We start from the raw sequence: 20,444 nt of genomic DNA, 5'->3' as shown, positions 1-20,444 counted from the left end.
CATGGTGCAAAAGCCAGCCTTCACCTCAGTTTCCAGAACCTGTTCCAAGGAAGACTTTTTAGTTCAAAAGGTGCCCAACAATGGGATAGCAGCCACGTGATGGGCTTAGCGTGCAGTGGGCGCCCGATGGGGACGAGGGTTGTGCACTCACCAGAGATGAGGCCCAGGGAAGGGACTGACCCGCCCGAGGCCACGCAGCGACTCTGGAACTCGCCTCCCGAGCCTACCGTGCTGTGCACTACATCCCCCAAGGCCTCCGTATACGCTGCGAGCCACCAAGGCACCCGCACTCGACGCCCAAGGCCACTACAAACTGCGGCGTGCGTGTTTATGTGCATCTATGAAGGCAGTGAGGGGAATGGAGGGTGTTTTTTTTTTTTTTTTTGCGGCTTGAATTTTTTTTTTTTTTTTTTGTAATTATTTGGTGGCTATTTTGGTAACATCTTTTGGAGATTAAGTCCAATTAGGAAACAGATGGCACTGAAATATTGTCAAACATATCGGATCAGCAGCAAATCACTGACTTAATTATGTAAATAATTAAAATGTATATTTACACCTGATCGTCCAAACGAGGGTGAAAACACTGATTTCAGGGTTGGTTATGAGCGCTGGCACGGAGTCCAGTCGAACGTAAGTCACGTTCAAGTTACTGCGCCAGTGCCTCTCCGGTATCTCGCCCTCGGAGGACATCTGGGAGGCGGAACCACGAACCCAATGACACGAAAAATACGTCCTCTGAGCATCCCAGGACTGGGCGGCCCGGCTTGGAAGGAGCCTCCGTTAGGGAGAGCGTGAGCCTTCGTTGCTTCGGCTCTCACCCTGCCTCTCTTCTTCCAAGGGCGTTTGAAGACGCCCCCACCACCCCCCACAGACTCACAGGCCCTCTCCCAAGCCCAGCGTTACCGAAAGAGCGACTTATTATGTCTTAATAGTTAGGAGAACAGGTTTTGAGAAAGGCCCTGTGTTCGAGCCTTGCCTTTGCCACCTGGCTCAGTTTTACAATCTGTAAAATGGGGATCACGATAACTCAAAAATGCATGCTATGCTTCCTCCTATGAGCCCGCGTTGTGCCACGCACTGTACATCTGTGACACGACTGGCCGCTCACAACTGTAGAGTTCAGAGAACGTAAGCACCGCAACAGCCCACGTGGACGTGCCTGTGTGTGATGCGAAACGTGATGCAACCGTGACTTCTATGCAAGATAAGCTCATTTCTCTTCCGTGCATGTAGACAACCCAGAGCATTCTCAGCGGCGCCCTGTTCATCGGGTCCAGCTCTACGTGTTCCCCCAACACCTTCGACACACGGTTGTCACCTCACGGTCCAAGGGGGCTACTTCAGCCCCAGCCTTGGAGTTCACATTCTAAACTCTAGGAAGAAGCAAACGGAAGGAGAATGCAACGCCCGCTGCTCCCTTTGAGGACAAGCCTCAGAAGGTGGGTACAGGGCTTCAGCTCAATTCCTCTAGGCTGAGTTGGGCCACAAGGCCACACCTAACTTCCAAGGACGTTGGGAAATGCAGTCTTTGTTCCGAGGAAGAACGTGTCCAACCATGGGAGATGGCCCCCAATCATCTTCACCGCCTGCCATTTATGGCTTGTGCAATCCCCTCCCACGCTCCATCAGGTCTGTCCACGTGACAATATAATTTAATGTAATAAAATTAAATACAGTACAGTACACTGTGACATAATATGATGCCAGGTGGCTTCCAAGACCAAAGCATAAAAGGCAGCTCCTGCTTTGGTCGCTTAGATGACTTACTTTAGGGAAAGCCCACAATCATGCCACGAAGACACTCGGGCCGCCCTGCAGACACGTCCTGGCGTAGAGGAGCCACATGACCCAGGCAGCCTGCAGGCCTGCAGCTCCCATGGTTATGGGCGACCCTGAGCCAGAAATACCAGCCAGGCTGCTCCCAAATTCCTGATGCACAGAAACCACAAGAGCTAATTAGTAATCGTCGATGTTTTAGGGCACTAAGTCGTGGGGTGATTCGTTGCACAGGGATAGATAAAATCCAGCAGCCAGCACTTGGGAGTTCTATTGGAGAGGAGGAAGGAGCGAGCAGACGACAGGAGACAATGAACCACCTCGGCCCCGTTGCGCGCACGCCGAACTGTAATCAAACCCACGTCAGCTGAGTTTCTACCCAGCGCTGGGTACCTAGTGCCGTTCTCTGGGCTCCTGTGGATGCAGCAAAGGATTTTATCTCAAATTACCGGTTGCCTTTTCCCGTTCTCTGGAATCTTCGTGAACGGGACTATTTTTCTCCCTTCCCTGTCTGGGAAGTGGAAGTCTGTGTCTTTTCTCCCTTCCTTGCTCCCTTCCTCCCTCCTTCCATCTCTTGCTGACTCCCCTGACTCCGCCGAGCCTGACATCTCATCCCAACATTTGACTGAGGGAGGGTATTTTACGAGCTCACGCGAGGGGCCGTCAGGAGTCTGTCCCCCACAGGCTGTTGACCAGAGACTGAGCTGGGCTGGCCTTTCTGCTGGGCTGTCCTCCCCCGGGGACACCTTACAGCCGGGGAACGTAGGCCGTCAGGGCCAGCACGTGAGAGAGTGAGAGGAAGGCAGCCGAGTGCACAGGCCAAAGTGTTTTGTGACCGGATCCCAGGAGGACGGTCCTAATCATTTTTGTTGTGTTCTCTTCGTGCAAAGCAAATGACCAGGGCAGTGCATGCTTGGGGGGGGGGGGAGGGGGGAATTACACAAAAGCAGGAATGCCAGAAAGGGATGCGTTTGCACAGGGCTGGATAAAGTCCAGATCTACCCATCCACCCGCCCATCTGTCCTCCGTTGGAGCTCTGAGGGCCGCACTGTTCCCGCAGCAGTCGGAGGCCTCCGTAGCTCCCCGCTGCATGTGCCGTCAAACCCATATTCCCAATGGCACAATCGAGACTCCCCACGTTCTCGCTCCATCCTGTTGTTCAACCTCACCTGCCACGTCCTGCCCGGTGACACTGGTTCCTCACCTGCACCTGTCACCTTCTCAGCTTGGTCCCCGGCTCATGACCCTCCTTCCAACTAGGCTCCTTGTCTAAAATCCTGCCTGTTTGTACCGTGGGGTGTGTAGGAATCCAAGCTCCAGGGTCAGGCGGCCTCAGAGTCCAACCAGAGACTGCCCCTTGCCAGCTCGGACGATCCCCTTACCCCCCACCCTCCCTAGTCTCTATCTGTGAATCGGGGACCAAGCCGCTCGTGGGATCGCTGCAAGCCCAGTGCCCGCTGGGTGATGTGCGCACTCAGCGCCCGGGACACGGCGCTCGGGCAAGGCCAGCTACAGCCCTTGTCACCCTCATCAGCTGAACCCTGAACCCTGGAGGGGGAGCTTCTCACCTGCACGCCTCACACCACAGCAGGCACGTCCACGACGGAGTCCAACGCTTCCAGTGACCCTAGAAGGGACTCAAACTCTCGCTGGTTCACGGGTGAAAACCAGGCCGGGCGCGGACGCGGTGAGCCCAGGACCACGCGGCCGGCCGAGGAGGGAGACCGAACCACAGCCTCGGGGCTCCGGCTGCGTCTGTGAACATTCGTCTGCGGCCTCGGCGGGCACAGGACCACGTCGGCTACAACCTCCTCCTCCCCGGGCCCTTCACCTCCGTCTCGCCAGCCTTCAGGGTGAACTGAACTGTCAGAGGAAGTGGGGGTCTTCGGGGGGCCGCTGGAGCTGCGGGCAAGCCGCCCCTTCTATGTGGCCCCTTCCCCTGCCGTGGGCCGAGCTCCAGAGCTCACACGTCTGTCCCTGGCCTGAGAGCCCTTTGACTCCCGGGGTGGGCCATGGACAACGGGGCCGCGTGACCCCAATAACGTCCCCTGACCCCCTGCCCTTCCTACCGGCCTTTCCTTTTGTAAAGTTGGTGACGGTCAAGGTTCAGCCACCACGTAGAGTGTTCTAGAATGTGGGAACTTCCAGGGGCCGGTGGAGGATGCTCAAAAGCGTGGAGCCTTACAAGTCACAGAGGTTTCTAACCGTCAGGCCGGCTTCGAGAGGAACGGGCCGGGCCGCAGGACGCCGTCACCGCGGGGTGTGCCTTTAGCGGTCCCAGGCCCAGCTGCGCTGTCCGATTAGCCGGTGAGAGTCTAGAATACATGTCCCTGGGCCACCCACAGGCCTGTTGAACCGGAATCTCTCGCCAGACAGGTCTGGGAATCCGAGCCGTTCGCTGTCCCAGGTGGTTTTGACCCAGAGCCAAGTTTGAGAATCCTGAGCCTCATTGGCAAGAATTCAAGCATCAGACTGAGGTTGGACCAAATTAGTGATTTTTAAACCCAGCTCCTCCCCGGAGCATCCTTGGGGCCGCTCCAGGAAGGCGGGGGGCGGCGTGGCAGGTGCAGCGGTGGGAAGGAAAGCACTGTCTAGACCCCGCCCCCCGTTTTAACTCAGAGCACCCTACTTTTATCCCTTTTGTTCATTTATGCTTCTGTGAAGGACGCATTTGAACAAAGGATGCTCTAGTCTAAAAAGCCTGAGAGCAGCTGAGCTCGATGACCTTTAATTTATTTAATCAATAAATAGTTACTGAGTGTCTGCTACATGCCGGCCCCGGTGCCAAATCAAAGCCGAGTCAGACCCAGACCCTCTTCCCCAGGAGCTCGCGGTTGAAAGGCGAGGGAGGAGGAGCGAGTCGTTCGGCGGCACCGCGGCTGCGCTAGGGGAGCACGGAGCGCGGAGACGAACGGAGAGAACGGGGAACAGCACGTGCAAAGCCACACGGCCTGAAGGGAGGGGGCCGGCGTGAGCATCTGCGTGTGGCTCAGCCGCGGGACGCACGGGGGCACGGGGCGGGGGGCACTGGGATTATAGGACGGCAGAGTCTCCGCGGAAGCCCCGTCTCCTCCCCGGGCTCCACAGCTTCCTAACCGCCCAAGTGAGGGGGTGAGAACAGATGATCTGGGAATCAGGGCCTTTGCGGACTTGAGGAGGACGCCTGTGGACTCCCTAGAGCCCTGGTTCCCCGGGCGGAGGGGCCCTCCCTCCCCAGGAGATGTTCGGCAATGTCGAGAGACATGGTAGCTGGTCGCATGCTCCTGGCATCCAGTGGGCCAGGGAGACCTAAGCCACCTGCAGTGCCCAGGACAGTCCCCCACGATAAGGAGGCGTCTGGCTCAAAGTGTCCCGAAGCCCAGCCCGACAGCTCTCAGCTATGAAAAGGGCCCAGTGCCTTTCCTGTAGCCTCTTGACGTGGCATTCAAGGCCGCCGGGCCAGGACTCGTGGGACATGTGGTGGCTAAGCCGGGCAGGGAAGCGTTGGGACGGATGGGGTGTCCGTGCTGCCCTTCCGCCATCACGGAGGGTCACGGGCCAACCCTGAGGGGGCCTGGGGGCAAGTCCAGCTGCACAACCTCACCTGGAAGTGTGCCGTGATCTGTCCAGGCTTCCTGGCCCGTCAGCAGGTGTGACCCAGGTGTCCTGAGTCCCGGAGCAAGATGCCTTCAAGTGTCGGATGGAGAGGGAGGGAGGGCAGGAGGGGGCGAGGCCAGAGTTAAGCAAGGACTGGAAGGCGAAAGGCCTCATAACTGGTCACTTTAAAGGGTGGGGGCTTGTCGCTGGGCTTAGTGGGGAGCCTCGTACCTGTGTGCCCTGGACCTACGGCCACTGAGCGCTCTCCGTGTGAGCCACCTGCCCGCGGCACCCGGGTGAGGGCGAGGGAGACGGCAGGCGCGGCGTGAAACGCGGCCGCTGATCCTCCCTTGGGCAGGACAAGGTCATCCGTTAAGCAGGGCCTCGAACTACGGGACGGCGTCGCGGGAGGCAGGCGCTCCGGCCTCGGCACGGTGCTGAGCACAGAGCAGCGCCCGCTCAGGCAGCAGCACAGCCCGAGAAAGGTGGGGGCTGGGGAGACTGAGGCAGAGAACCTGCGGTGGGGCGGCTTCCCTGAGGATGCACGGGAGCCAGGCGGGAGCGTCGCGGGAACGGGGTGGGCCACGGCGCGGGGACGGAAAGCCACGGACGGTCGTGTGTCGTGGAGGTGGTGGGATGGAGAGGAGGGCGCTGCTCTCAAGGGCTGCGCAGGAGGGGACCTGGGGCCCCGTCGGGATGCACCTGCTCGGCTCGGGGTGTGAGCTCGGGGTCCGATCGGCCCCCGCTCATGTGCTGCCTGCTTCTCCCTCCGCTGCTCCCCTTGCTGTGCTCACGGGCTCACTCTCTCTCTCAAATAAATACAATCTTAAAACAGAGAGAGAGAGAGAGAGAGAGAGAGAGAGAGGGAGAGGTGGGTAGACAGGTGGGTCTTTAACCCAGGGGTCCCTGAAAGGCCGGGTGAGGACTCACGGTTGATGCACCTACCGGGGAGCAGCCAGGGTCTCCGGAGCCCGTCCTGGGGGCGGGGGGGGGGGGGCGTTGTGCTGGGCTCCAGGGAGCGGCGGGAGCCCCGAGCAGTAAGGAGCAGATCGAGGTCCTGCATGTCCGGCCCCTCACCAGGCGGCTCCGATGCCAGGCCGGCGGCTGGGCCCGAGCGCCGGGTAAGGAAGCAGCTCTGGGACTAGGGCCTCGCCGGCGGCAGCCGGGGCCACACCTGCCCCCCGAGAATCGTGTTTACCTTTTGAAAGGTTGAGGAAAGATCAAAAGCGTCATATTTCTTTCGAAATGAAATCTACATTTCCTGAGCCCGTAAATAGAGTGTGTGGGGTCGCAGGCGTGGGGGTCCCTTCCGTCCGTGTTGTCCGTGTTGTCGCTGTGCCCGGCCACACCGGCTGGCGCCCTGGTCCTGGAGGCACAAGAAAGTTCGCCCGCTCTGGCCTAGAGCTTTGTGTCTCGAGCTCGGGGCTTGTCTCTATTTGGCTTCTCCCGTATGGGGGAGACCCAGGTAACTACAGAGGCCCCAATTCAGGGGCGCCCGGGGGGCTCAGTGGTGGAGCACCTGCCCATTCGGTCGGCCCAGGGCGTGACCCCGGGGTCCCGGGATCGAGTCCTGCATTAGGGTCCCTGCAGGGAGCCTGCTTCTCCCTCTGCCTGGGTCTGCCTCTCTCTCTGGGTCTCATGAATAAATAGTCTTTTTTAAAAAAAATCCCCAAATCAAGTATGAGCCAAGAGGAGCTGAAGGTAGCACGTTCCAGTGATTGTCCTCGGTAGTTCAGCACAGCGACGTCCGCCCTTCCCTCGTAGGGAGGAACCCGTCTGGTTTGGGACAAGTATTGCAGCGCCCGAGTCCCAAGCCTTCCCCGCAAACCCCAACCCGGTTGGGGCCTTCAGCCCGGCTGAGGTCTGTGTAGGGTGAGCTCCCGGCTGCCCAGCACGGGGCGGCCGACCCGATGGGCTGCACGGGTCCCCCCCCCTGGGGAGACGGGGGAGTCAACACACGGGGAGACGGGGAGACCTGAGGGGCCCCTGGCCAGGGTGGCCCGAGAGGCCTGGTGCCCATTCAATTTCCACAGCAGCCCACCTCCATCGGCATGAAAAATCTTTTCTTAACACTCTTATTAAACCCTAATCTTAATCGTATTCATCATTATTAAGTCTTGAAATTGTCTGGAATATTTAAATAGGGCCAGCGTGAAAGGCCGAGGAGCGGACTTAAAGGGCCAGCCCGGCTCTCTCCAAGGAGCTTCAGCCCTGGGGGCAGGGACTGCCCACAAAGGCAGGGGCGGGGGCTAATATTCTCCTTCCTTTCAAAGAGCCTCAAAAACTTATCGGGGAAAGGAAGAGGCACAAAGAAGATGAATTAAAGGCTTAAATGCACCCAAGGGCTTGGCGGGATATTAAAAGGGAAGAGCTCTATGGGCCTCCCCACCTCGGGCCCCAAAACAATGCGGGGAAATGACTGCACCGCCCGCCTGGCGCCCAGGAGCTCATTTCCAGCGGCCCGAGGTCAGGCGACCGCCGCCCGTTATCTCCGCGGACACGGCGGGGAGGCAGCGGGCCCTTTAGAACGCGGTTCCCGGGAAGAAATAATGGCCCTTTCACAATTTTTTTTTTCTTTTTTGGTCCTAAATAAGAAATTTAATTTGAGAGGACGGTTCCTCAGGTTTGCCGCCCTCTCCATCGGACAGGTGTGAATGAGCGTGAATCCGGGGGGGCTTCGCGCGTGAACCCCGCCACCAGCCCCGCGCTGGAGGTGTCCCGGATTCCGGAGACCTCAGCCGCGCTCGCCCCGCCTGATGTGAGCCCGGGCCCCTGACCCCACAGCCCACGTCCTCTCCGTCTCTGCCCCACGGGCTGGTCCCTACCCGCCCTGTCCGCCGGGTTCGGGGTCACGGGGGCAGAGGGATGGGTTCTGCTGGGGGCGGGCAGGGGGCTCTAGGCCGGCGATGTTATTATTTTATCATTACTATCAGGTTTGAATCCCGAATGTTGAAACAACCTATTTAACCTTTACTCCGGCTAATGCATACATTAGGTGGGGGAACCTAGACGCCATCATAAAAATGTGAGGGATTGAAACCTGCTCACATAAAATCAAATAGCCCAGCCGTAAAAGGTGTCGCTTTTATGCGATTATCTTGCCAATATCTTCGTGTTGCTAAACTAAATCAAACTACAATTTTCCCCACATGCCCTGAATTTAATGGGAACCATTAATGGGTGTGATTCCTTTATAGATCTCCCTGTAATGGAAACGTGGCCTCCTATGCCCTGGCCCATTAAAATGAAGCCACTGGGCTGTCATTTGTTGTGTTGCTTTGAGCATATTGAATGGCGGCTCCGCTCGAAACGTCAAAGCCGTTTACACTCAGGCTGGCATTCAAGGCCTCTCTAGCATGCATGGCACCGACGTGTGTTTTCTGGAACCTTCTTCCTCCACTCTCATGAATGATTTTTCATACAATCCGATAACGTCGGAGGTGGAAGGGAGTTTTGAGACCTGGCAAGTAGAATTGGAATCTGATGGGCCTCCTGGAGCACTGGGTTGGGGAAGCTTGTGGGGCCGGCTCCAGGCTCCCTGGGTAAAGGATGCTGCGTCGGATTAACCGGTGTGCGAGGCCGAGCTTGGCGGGCTGGGAGCCCACACGACACACTCTGCCCCCGTGTTTTGAGGCGACCCCTTTGTTTTACGGACGTAGAAACGGGTGCGCACGGGATCCCTGGGTGGCGCAGCGGTTTGGCGCCTGCCTTTGGCTCAGGGCGTGATCCTGGAGACCCGGGATCGAATCCCACGTCGGGCTCCCGGTGCATGGAGCCTGCTTCTCCCTCTGCCTATGTCTCTGCCTCTCTCTCTCTCTCTCTGTGTGACTATCATAAATAAATAAAAAAAATAAAGCCAGAAACATTGGCAAGTAAAAAAAAAAAAAAGAAAGAAAAAAAGAAACAGGTGCGCAGAGACTTTCCCAAGGTCACACAATGCACCCGCCTAACTCCGACCCCAGGGCTCCTTCCATGATGGTGGAACTCTGAGCACAAAGGGCGAAGCTCGTTGGCAGGATCAAGGAAGGGATGCTCTGAAGACGGCGGAGAGCAACTCCCACTCTCTGATGAGGTCAATGGTGAAGATGCAAACTCCCCCCAAGCCCCCGAAGACCCTGGACCACCACCCCCAGTCGGTTCAAGGGAGTCCTTATTCTTTCACTCCTCTTTCTCAACCTTGGTTTGCTCTCCTACGCCGGGCTGGAATATTGCACGGCCGCTCCTTCATCTTCCCCAAGCAGGATTACCCGCGATTAGTGGACTCTGGGGTCTCTCGGTGACTTTGAGTCTTTCTCAGTGAGGGTCCCCTGCCCTTCCTCCTGACTGCCGTCCATCGGCGATCCTTGATGCCTGCCAGGGCTCACGGGCGGGGAGGGGGCGGGGTTGTGAGACAGAACAGAGAGGCCAAAACAGAAATCACCGCGTCCTTTGTGCACACACCCGTCTTCCTCTCAACCGCTGCAAACCTTCCCCGAATCCCCAGGACCTACGTCACAAACCACAACCCGCTCCCGGTCTCAACACGGCCCCTCTGCACCTGCTACAATCTGCTCGGCCAGGCTGTCCGGGCCCGTCCTTCCCCAATCCGTCTCTCGGGCACCCAACGAGTAGCTTACACCGGAAAGGGACAACGGCACCGCGGAGCTGAGTCCCAACCCACCCCCCTGTGGCTAGCGGGTCATCGGTACTGGGCATCTTTCCTTCTTTGCCCAGACATTACTTCAGGAGGGGTACCCTGTGTGGCTGGCGACCCCCGTCTTGTGTGGGAGTGTGCGGCACGGGGACAAGACCATCAGCTACTTGGTAAGCCGTCCTGCATGCACCTGCTTTAGTTCTGCTCATGGCTCCGTATGCACCTTAGACGCCTGGTGACTCCGGTTTAATCTTCAAAGCCTGGCTCCCGAGTCACCACCTTCGAGAAACCCCCTGCAACTCTACAGTGAATGGCTCCCAAAGCAGAATGCATGCATCGGGACAGCAGGACGGTGAGCGGCGCGGATTCTGGAGGTGGACGGCCCGGGGACAGATCCCTCCTGTGCCGCTCAGCTGCCGTGTGACATTGGGCCAGCCGCGCAGCCTCTCTGTGCCCTCATTTTCCCACCTGCAAAGCTGAGATAACCGCAGCACCCATCTCACAGGATTGGTGTAAAGACCAAAAAAAAGAAAAAAGAAAGAAAAAGGAAAAAAAAAGAAAAAGAGTTCATGGGCTCCGGGCGTGGAGTGTGGCCGGCGGCCCAGATAGAGGGAGTGTTCCTCGAGTGGTTGTTATCGTCCCGCAGCTTCCACCGACCGGCGAGTCTCCCGAGCTCCGGGATCTGATCGCGGGCACCTTTGCGTCCCCTGCCCTCCAAGGCCGTGTTGCTTACACGGGTGCTCGTGAATATTTAACGAATGACTCAATGAATGAATAAGTCTGTTTGAAGCCTTCTGAGCCAGAAGGGAGGGTCGTTTCCCCGAGCCCCCTGCTGCCCGTGGACTCCGGTGAAGTGCTCCGCGGATGTCACTCTGGGTCGGAAGAGACTCTCCATCTCCGCGACACCCAACCTTGCGCCACTTTAATATCCTCTCACTAACCTGAAAAATTAAAATTCCTTCCTCTCTTGATGCGATCCCTGAGTGGCAAGCACTGACGGCTTTCTCCCCCTTCCCCTCGAGTTCCTGATGAAGCAGAAGCCAACGCGACTGTCTCAGATGCTCTCCAAGGAGCGTCTGCCCCAGAACCGGCGGGCGGCCCAGGCGGGGTGCAGGGCCCGCAGCGAGCACGCGGCCGAGGAGCCAGTCTCTGCTGGGGGCGGAGATGCCCTGGCCCTGAGAGCTGGGGCCACTCGCACCTTCACACAGACGGGTTCGTTCTCGGGCTGCGTGCGATGCTTCCATTCACTCATTCACTTGTTCGTTCGTCCGTCCAACATGTAAGTGCCGAGCACCTCCCGTGTGGCCGGAACGAGCGAGCCGCACAACTCCAGCCCCGTCGTCCACGTGGCGATCCACGGAACGCTGGGTGCCACCCGAGGGCGGAGCCCCCAGACGGGGTGGTCCTCCAAGGGACCCATTCTGCAGATGCAGGAATGTACCCGACCCAGGCTCCCTCTCCCAGGAGGCTCAGCGTCAGTAGGACAGTAACACCTGCAAAAGCACAGACATCACCAACCCCTCGGGGGAGTGAAATGAGGCTCACCCAGGGCAGGTCTCCATCCTCCTTCTGAGGACCGTCTCTGGGGGGCTCGGGCAAGGCTTCCTGAAGACATCCGTCATGTCTGATTTGGGTTTTGAATGATGCTCAGGAGTCTGTTTGGCGGATTAGGATGGGACGGCCCAGGGCGGGGGGGTGTGGAGGCTGCGCAGGTTCCAAGAGGAGACAAGAGCACACATGAAGGTGTTTGGGGTCGGGAGAGCGTGGTCCCGTAGGGTGCGGTGAGCCGTCCCCGCACTGGTTTTGGAAGCGTGTGCGGTGGGGGATGAAGCCAGGGAGGGAAGCAGGTGCAGGGTCATGAAGGGCCTTGGAGGATGCCCCCCCATTGCCCCCAGCCCAGCCCCTGGCAACCACGGTCCTACTGTCTGCCTCCGGGAGGTGCTAGTTTGTACCCTCCATATAGGCGGGGCCGTGCCGTGTGGGTCCTCCCGTGGTGGGCTTGTCGCACTCAGCACGGTGCCCTCGTCGGGGGTCATCCATGTCGCTGTATGTGGCAGGAGCCCCTTCTTTACTAAGGGGGGCTGATGCTCCACCGCACGGCACCCTGCACGGCTCACCCGTTCCTCCGCCGGTGCACATGGGCCCTCTTGCCACCACTTGGTGGTTATGATGGGTCCCCCCGCGAACGTGGGGGCACCGGCATCCCTTCAAGATCCCCGCTTCCATTCCGGTGGGTGTTCACCTAGAAGTGGGGCCGCTGGATGATGAGGCCACTCTACGTTCACCTTTTGGAGGACACCTCATACTGTTTTCCGTGGTGAAAACGGCACCATTCTCGCATTTCTTTGCAAAGCTTCCAGTTTTTCTACAATTTCCCCAATACCTTAGCATCTTTTGTTTGTGTGTGTGTGTGTGTGTGTGTGTGTGTGTGTGTGTGTGTTTATAATCGCCGTCCTGTCAGCGGTGATGCTACATCCCATTAGGGCTTTGATTTGCCTTCCCCTGATGGGCCTTGAGGTGCTGTGATTAAGGCAGCAGAACCCGTCTGCCGGTGCAACCAGGGGCTGAGGACCCCCCCCCCCCGCCGCCGGGTCCCTGTCGTGTTGTGACTGCAAGTCTCTCGTGGTTGACCTGACTCCGTCGGGGAGGCTCTGGCTAGGCGTGGTTTTGCCAAAGAACTTCGCCAACTCCCTTCTGCGGGGCCGGCCTACGAGGGAGCAGTCCCAGACACACTCACACGTGCCTCTCTGAGAAGCGGGAGGGTAGCTGGGGGATCGCTCCCTGTGATGTTCCTTCCGGTGTGTCCAGAATCTCCCAAGGTGCCTGCAAGGAAATGCATATTCCAGGATGCACCCTCGTCCCCAGTCAGAAGGGCTGGAAACCTTCCTACTCAGCAGCCCCCCACCCCGTGCACTCTCACGCGTGCTGACAATTGAAAACCGGGTGGGGGGGCCTGGGTGGCTCGGTTAAGCATCCAACTCTTGATTTCAGCTCAGGTCACGACCTCAGAGTCCTGGGATCAAACCCTGCATCAGGGTCCTCGCTGGGCATGGAGCCCATTGGGATTCTCTCTCTCTCCCTCTCCCCCTGCCCCTCCCTGCACCCATGCTCTCTAAAATAAAAAAAAATCTGAAAACCGCCCATCGCATTCAAAATCAGAATTGTACGACGAGGAAACTGAGGCCCACAGAAAGGAAGGGATTGTCCCAAGGTCACAGAGAAAGTCAGTGATAGAATATTTGGCCCTGACCTCATGAGCCCAACGTACACTTTCAGGAAGGGCAGCCACGTCCACTTAGAAAATATATATGCAAACAGGGAGCTGTCGGCACGCCCCGATAGTCACATGGAAACAGCACAACAGACCTGGAAGACAGGTCTTCCGATTTTGCACCTTATTTTTTTTTTCTGATGAAGACACAGAGGGGATCCCTGGGTGGCTCAGCAGTTTGGCGTCTGCCTTCAGCCCAGGGCATGACACCGGGGTCCCGGGATCGAGTCCCACGTCAGGCTCCCGGCATGGAGCCTGCTTCTCCCTCTGCCTGTGTCTCTCTCCCTCTATCATAAATAATGAATAAATAAAAAATCCTTAAAGAAAAACAAAGAGGAAAAAAAAGACACAGAGGTTCTAGGAGGTGAAAATCCTGGCAGGTGGTCTGAGTCCATGTCCCGGGTTCTCCTCTTATGGAGAAGATCGAACAGGAAACATGCAGCCAAATGCAAGTTATCCTGGCACGAGCTGCACGCGGCAGCTGGAGGTTCTGGGTGGCGGGAGGCTGACGGGCGTTTGCGGGGACTCAGGACGGGGCACTTCAGCCAAGGGGATTTCTGGACCGTGCCTCGAAAGAAGTTCTAAGTCGGCTAAGCAGAGTCATAGATTTCAGGGTCTTCGCCGTAATGCATCCTGAAGAGAGTGACACCAGGGTATTGAAAACAGGATTGTGATGTTTCCGGGGGGAAAATTAACGGCCTAATCCTGCGGAGGCTGGATATTGGTGATTCTGACTTATGCGCACACCACGGAGCTTCCCTAATCAGCTTTCCCTCTTAGCACGGCTCGGGTGAGGGCGGAGGGCTGAAAATAGTCCACTCCAAAATCTTTTTGATTGCAAAGTGTTTCAAGAGGGAAGACGTGGGTGACAGACTAATAAAACCCAGGACGGGCTCGCGTGCGTGTTTTCCCACAAAGGCCCCTCCGCCCCAAGCCCCACAGCCACCCTCGGGACGGCCCCCAGGGCCCTCCGGCCCCACCACCCGTCCAATCCCGTCTTTCCAGAGCGTTCACGCAGCACCTCCTGGGTCCTCACGGCGAATGTCATCCAGTTTAATTCTCAGCTAAAACCCAACCCGGAGCCGGGTTTGAACTCAGAAAGCCTGGAATAGGAGCTAAGGGTTAAGAGGGACGGATTCAGCCAATAGGTCTCAGGCGCCTACCGGGGCCTTTCTCCGGACCCTCGGGGGGCTTCCCTGGGTGTGAGGCAATCTCCCGCCGACGCGTGTGCACCTCACCTACACCCGGGCGCGTGCTCAGACGTGGTCGGCGAATTTGAACTCAGCGCACGTGATTGGAAAGGGACACTTCGCCACCTGCCCAGGCCGCCTCTGATCGGCCTCCTGATCCCGGGGAAGCCAGGAGGAAAGTCCAAGGTCAATAATGAAGCTTGCGCTGTGAGCATCGCCAGGGACGGGCACACGCGCCGGGACCAGGGTGACCTGCCAAGTGCGGTGGCCGCTCCAGGGGGAGAAAGGGTCTGCTGCGGACGCTGGCCACAGGCTCCTCGCGGGCGCCCGTCCCTCCTCCCACGGCCCCCCCTGACCTTGCTATCTGCGTTGCTTCTGGAATCTCCTCTATGCCTGCGCCCTGTTCGCTTTTTTTATTTTTAACAGCCTGTTTGCGACTCAAGAGTCACTAATTAATTTACTTTCCGACTGCCTTTGTGCGGCAGTCGCGTGAACGCTCCACGGGATGGGAACGCACGTGTCCCCACCACCATGGGGGTCTCAGGACGGACACCAGCAGGTGTCGAATGGTGGTTGGAGGAAGGAAGGAAGGAAGGAAGGAAGGAAGGAAGGAAGGAAGAAGGAAGGGGAAGGAGGGAGGGAAGGGAGGGAGGGAGGGAGGGAGGAAGGAAGGAAGGAAGGAAGGAAGGAAGGAAGGAAGGAAGGAAGGAAGAGAGGGAGGAAGGGAGGGAGGGAGGGAGGGAAGGAAGGAAGGAAGGAAGGAAGGAAGGAAGGGAGGAAGGAAGGAAGGAAGGAAGAAGGAAGGAAGGAAGAAGGAAGGAAGGAAGGAAGCAGTGAAGCGGCGAACGGCTGCATTGCCCTGATGACCTGGTCTTCACAACCCTGGGAGGTAAGGCCTTATCAGCCCCTTGCCTTGAGTGAACAGAGGCTGTGAGACCTGACAGGAGGGTCGCAGGGGGCGGGGAGTGGACCCAGGGGTGTCGGCTCTCAGTCCCCGGGGGGCCCATCTCATTAAACCCAAGCACGCTGAGTTGAACTGACAGATCCTGGGGACTGTGCATTCACCAGGAGGTTGACCAGGAAGCCCGAGAAGGAGGGGCCCAGGGGACAAAGAGGCACAGAAATGGAGGCCGACGCTCCCCACGCACGGCTTAGTCTGACCCCATTGATCACGTTTGTAATAAGAGATCACAAGCACAACCACCACTCAGGGTGTGCTTCAGGCTCTACCTGGGCCTCGGAAGGATAACTTGTAGCCTCAAGGTGCCGGGGAAGGGAGGAAGCTGCGTCGGGGATGCCGCTTGGGATGCAGGGGGGTCCTGCCGAGGAGCTGCTCTGGGGTGCGGCGCGCGGACAGAGCAGGGACGGCAGAAGGCACCCGTGGGGGCCAGACGGCCGAGGTCTGGGCTGTGACCCGTCCGGGGGCGTCCGCCGGCCTCTCCGCATGCCTCCCGCAGGCGTGTTTCTCATGCATCCGTGTAAAAGCACAGTCCGCGTGGAGCCGGGGGGCAGGGGGGCCAGAGGAAGGGAAGGAAGAGCCCCAAGTGAGTCCCCCTTTGTGAAGCGCGGTGGGCTTGGACATGCACTGCCGGGGGCGGGGGTGCAGCTGCCACCGCCTGGGGTGCCCGCCGCAGAGCCCCCGCCCCGACCAGGGCCCTGCCCGCCTCAGCCTCCCCCCCCGGAGGCAGGAGTAGGAAGACAGGGAGCCCCGTCAGGGCTGGGCTGAGCCTGCCAGCGGGGAGCCCCCTCCGCAGCTCCCAGTCTCAGCGCCTCTCCTTGCCAGTCCCGCTCCCTTCCCTTCCCAGCCTCACATCGGGGCCCTCATCCCCCAAGTGGCGCTTCCCAGCCACCCCTGCAAGCCCAGCCCCTGCTTCCCAGCCGGCTTCCTGCACAGCGTGTCCCAGGGCGGCCAGCGGGCCTGGGTCTCCGGGGCCTGGGACGGGGGACCCGAGGCCATCACACCTGCCTTCCCGGGGTTTACAGCCGCGACACTGGCAGCAGCATTCCTGCCGCTCGCATGTGACCCCGAGGGACCGCGTGCTCCAGGTGCGGCCGCAGCCTGACGTGAGGTGTGCCAGGTGTGCCCAGGTGTGCCCAGGTGGCACCCAGGTGTGCCCAGGTGGCAAGCGCCCGTGAACGCGGGTGACCCGGGCCCCCCGGCTCTCTGCTGGGATCTGGCCGCACCGCCCCCTCTTCTCCTTCCCGCAGCACAGGGATTTTTTTGTTTTGCTTTTTTTTTTTTTTTCCTCTCTTTTCTATGGCTCTCGTTACATCCTGCCTCTCAACACGAATATTTATTCACATTCTGTGTCCTGTAATGAACCATGTTCTTTTTGAGGACAAGAGCTATGTTTGATTCATCTATATATGCCTACGGACGGAAAAAAAAATACCTAAATAAATGTGAACTGAATTAAAGTAATTCCGCATTGATTTATCTCTAATTATGGAATGGAAGCCTTTGTTCTAACATAAAAGAATCAAGGGTGTAGGCAGTTATTTTGGTGGGGGGGAGACCCCGCTGATACGTTTGAAACCAGCCCCACTGCGCCTTGGCCTGGGGCTGTCCCCCCACAGGTGGAAGAGCCAAGAGGGTGAAGACGGTGAGCGCGTTCTTTAAGCCCTTGAAAATTAAGACCCAAGGTGGGGAGGGAATAAAAAAAAAAAAGGAGAGACCAAAGCAAATATTAGTTAGGAATTTGACAACAAAAATTTAAATTAAGAAATTAAATGGAGGAAGAGAAATTAAATGGCGTAGGAGTTTCCACCAATAGGTTCCGGAGCCGTAAAACGACATCTCTCGCTCTTGTTCCTCTGCAAACAATTCCAAGTGTAAATGTATTTTTGGCACAAATGGCTCTGTCCTAAGATTCTTGATTATAATTATAATAATGGGTTTCTGAAAGCCTGCAAGTGGTTCTGGGAATGATAATAAGGGCTGAGAAAAGACATGTTGTTTATGTGGCGAGTGTTTGTGGAATATTAAATGGGGGTGGGAAGGGAAGCTCGGGCTATACGTTCCCCAAACTCCAAAATACACAATTACACCCAAGCGGCCCTTCACCGCCCCCTCCCTCCGGGCGCTCGCACGCGGTCAGTTCCACGGCCCCGCAGCCGGGGGCCTTGCGGCAGCGGGGGGAGCACATCCCGCGTTTTCCCGGTAGAGCTGCTCATCCCTTAGGACAGGCCCCGGGCCCTGCACCGGGGAGGGGACAGCCCGGCAGGTGGCTGAGCCGCCCGGCCCCCTCCCTGCGGCGGCGCACGCATGACGATGTCGCCGCTCTGACGGCCGCGGCTCGCGGGCACCAAGGCCTCCCCTCCCTTGGAACCCACCTGGCTGGGCCTTGGTGCGGGACCTCGGCGGTACTACAGCACCTACGACCCCCAGCGCGTCCATGGTGCAGACCACGTGTGACACTTTGACCATCGCGCAGCGCACGGTTCGGGCAGCGAGGGCGGCCGCCGCCTGGTGCGTCCATCACCACGACCTTGGTCCAGAGCATCCTCACCACCCCCGAGGGAATCCTGCGTCCCCGAAGCAGTCCCTCTGCGCTCTGCTTCCCGCCAGCCACTGGCAGATCCTGCGGGGCCCACTCCCGCCTGGCACACGGTAGGCCTTGATGAATGTCTAAGATCCAATAATTGGATTAATAATAATAATTAATAATTTTTTAGTAAGATTTATTTATTTATTTGAGAGAGAGAGAGAGTCCCAAGCAGTGAGCCAACGCCCCACCTGGGCTCCATCTCACGGTCCTGAGGTCACGCCCCGGGCCTCCCCCGTAATTACCCGCTTAATCAATCATCCGCGACCGCTCTGCTGCCTCCGACGGCGGCTCCCCCGGGACGATTGTGGTTAATCATTTTATATAACAGCGTCAGGGGCACGGGAATGGTAACTGCCGTTCGTTCACGTTTTCTGGGGGCAGATATTGGACATTTGTTTGATGTAAGTGAAATCGTACAATAATATTTATCCTCTGGCCTCTGGCCTCTTTCACGTAACACAGGCTTTCAAGGGTCGTCGAGGTCGTGGCCCCTCTCGGAGCTTTATTCCTATTTGCGGCTGCAGAGCGATGCCCGTGTGCCCCGCGGGGTGCTGACGGCTTCGGCCCCCGATGGACACCCGGGTGGTTCCCCCCCTTGGGCTCATAGGGGCTGCGCCGCGATGGGCCGGGTGCTGCGTTTGCACCGACGTGTGCTCTCATGTTCCCTGAGCCCATAGCCCGGGTCTCGTCGGCGGTTCCTATGGCGATTCCACGCGCAGGTTTTGAGGGGCTGCCAAGCTGGCGTCCAGGGTGGCCGCACCATCTCCCATCCCTGCACACCGGCGAGGTACAGCCGCGCTGGCCTCCTCGAGCGCGTCTGTTTGTCTGTCTGTCACAGCCATCCCAATAGACGTGAGGCCATAACTGCCCGCGGTTTGGGTTTGCCTTTCCCCGAGGACTCTCGGTGCCGCGCATCTCTTCACGTGCTTAGTGGCCGCTGGCGAATCTTCTCTTGAGAAATGTGTGTTGAAGTCCTTTGGTCATTTAAAACTATTTCTTGGGTTTTTTTTTTTTTTCTTTTCTTGTTGCTGTTGAGTTTTAGGAGCTCTTCATCTATTCTGAACATTCAACCCTTATCAGATACGTGATTCGAAAATATTTTCTCCCATCCCCTTAAGAAAAATAATGACGGGCAGCCCGGGTGGCTCAGTGGTTTACGCTGCCTTCAGCCCAGGGCGTGACCCCGGGGTCCTGGGATCGAGTCCTGCATCGGGCTCCCTGCAGGGAGCCTGCTTCTCCCTCTGCCTGTGCCCCCCCCCATGTCTCTCATGAATAAATAAATTAAAAAAAAAAAAAAACGCTAGTTTACCCAAAATCTTACGTATGGTCCACAGGACCACTTGGCCGACCTGCTTCACGTGAGCTGTGTCACCACGTGGGCGTGAGTCCGACGCCCCAACACGGCTGATAAGAAACCGCAATTCGTCTGAAGCCAACATCACGCTGCTACTTACACTTGAGCAAAGAAGAGAAACGGGGACTCTCGGAGGCACGCGGCTGAGCCAGGTCCCGCAGCTGGGCAGGGACTCGGGAGCTCAGGCCGCGGCGCGGGCTTCCTCCGCTGAGCGGCGGCTGCTCTGGGTCCCTGGGACCGCACGGCCTCGCCCAGGCCCCGCACCTGCCTCCGGAAGCCCATTCTGACCCGAGGGCGCTCTGGCAAGAGAGCGGTCGCAGGCCGGGCCCGGGGAACGGGGCTGGGCGCGCTCACTCCCGCCGTCGGGGCCCTCGACGCCTCTGTCACCCGAACCCTGCTCCTGGGAGGCCTTTGTCTTTGCCCGACGATCCGCTCTCTCACTCACACCCTGTGCCCGTGAACAGCGTGAGGCTGCAAACACGCCCCAGCAGCCCCAACCGGAGGCCGTGACACCGTTAAAAGCATCTGTTTATCGCCCACGGCCCAGCCATACCTTCTCGCCGCGCACCAGGCGCTTGCACGGTGTCCTGAGCACTGACCAGGTGCCGCCCTGGGTAAGCCCTTGTGTCCAATGCCTCGTTCAGTCGTCCTTCCGGCTCGGCCTCCGCCCCAGCGGCCTGGGGACGGCCAGGTCGGGGGCCGGGGCCGCTCGCACCCCAGCGCGGTGAAAGCCCTCGCCCTAGGGCCGCGTTTCCGAGCCGCTGACACTCCGTGAACACCCACTCTGCTCCGGGTCCCCGCGGCCCCACGGGCCTTGAGGCGAGTGGCTTTCACAATCGTGGCTTTCCAGGAAAGGAAAGAAAGCGGGCTCGGAGACATTTAATAACTCAGCCGGGCTTCCCCGGCTAGTAAGTAAAAAAAACCAAATACTACCCCCTTCTCGGGCTCTGAAAACAGAGTTCTTTCCGCCAGACCCGTGAATGAATGAAATTTAAACAAGCCAAAAAAAAAAAAAGTCTCGAGTCTTGTGTACGACCTTGAGGTGCTTCCCTGCCTGCGTCCGTCGTGATGAGCGAAAGTCACCGCTCGCCGG

Source organism: Vulpes vulpes, chromosome 12, assembly GCF_048418805.1.
Source record: "Vulpes vulpes isolate BD-2025 chromosome 12, VulVul3, whole genome shotgun sequence".
Classification (NCBI taxonomy): Eukaryota; Metazoa; Chordata; class Mammalia; order Carnivora; family Canidae; genus Vulpes; species Vulpes vulpes.
Note: the sequence above shows the minus strand (reverse complement) of the source record.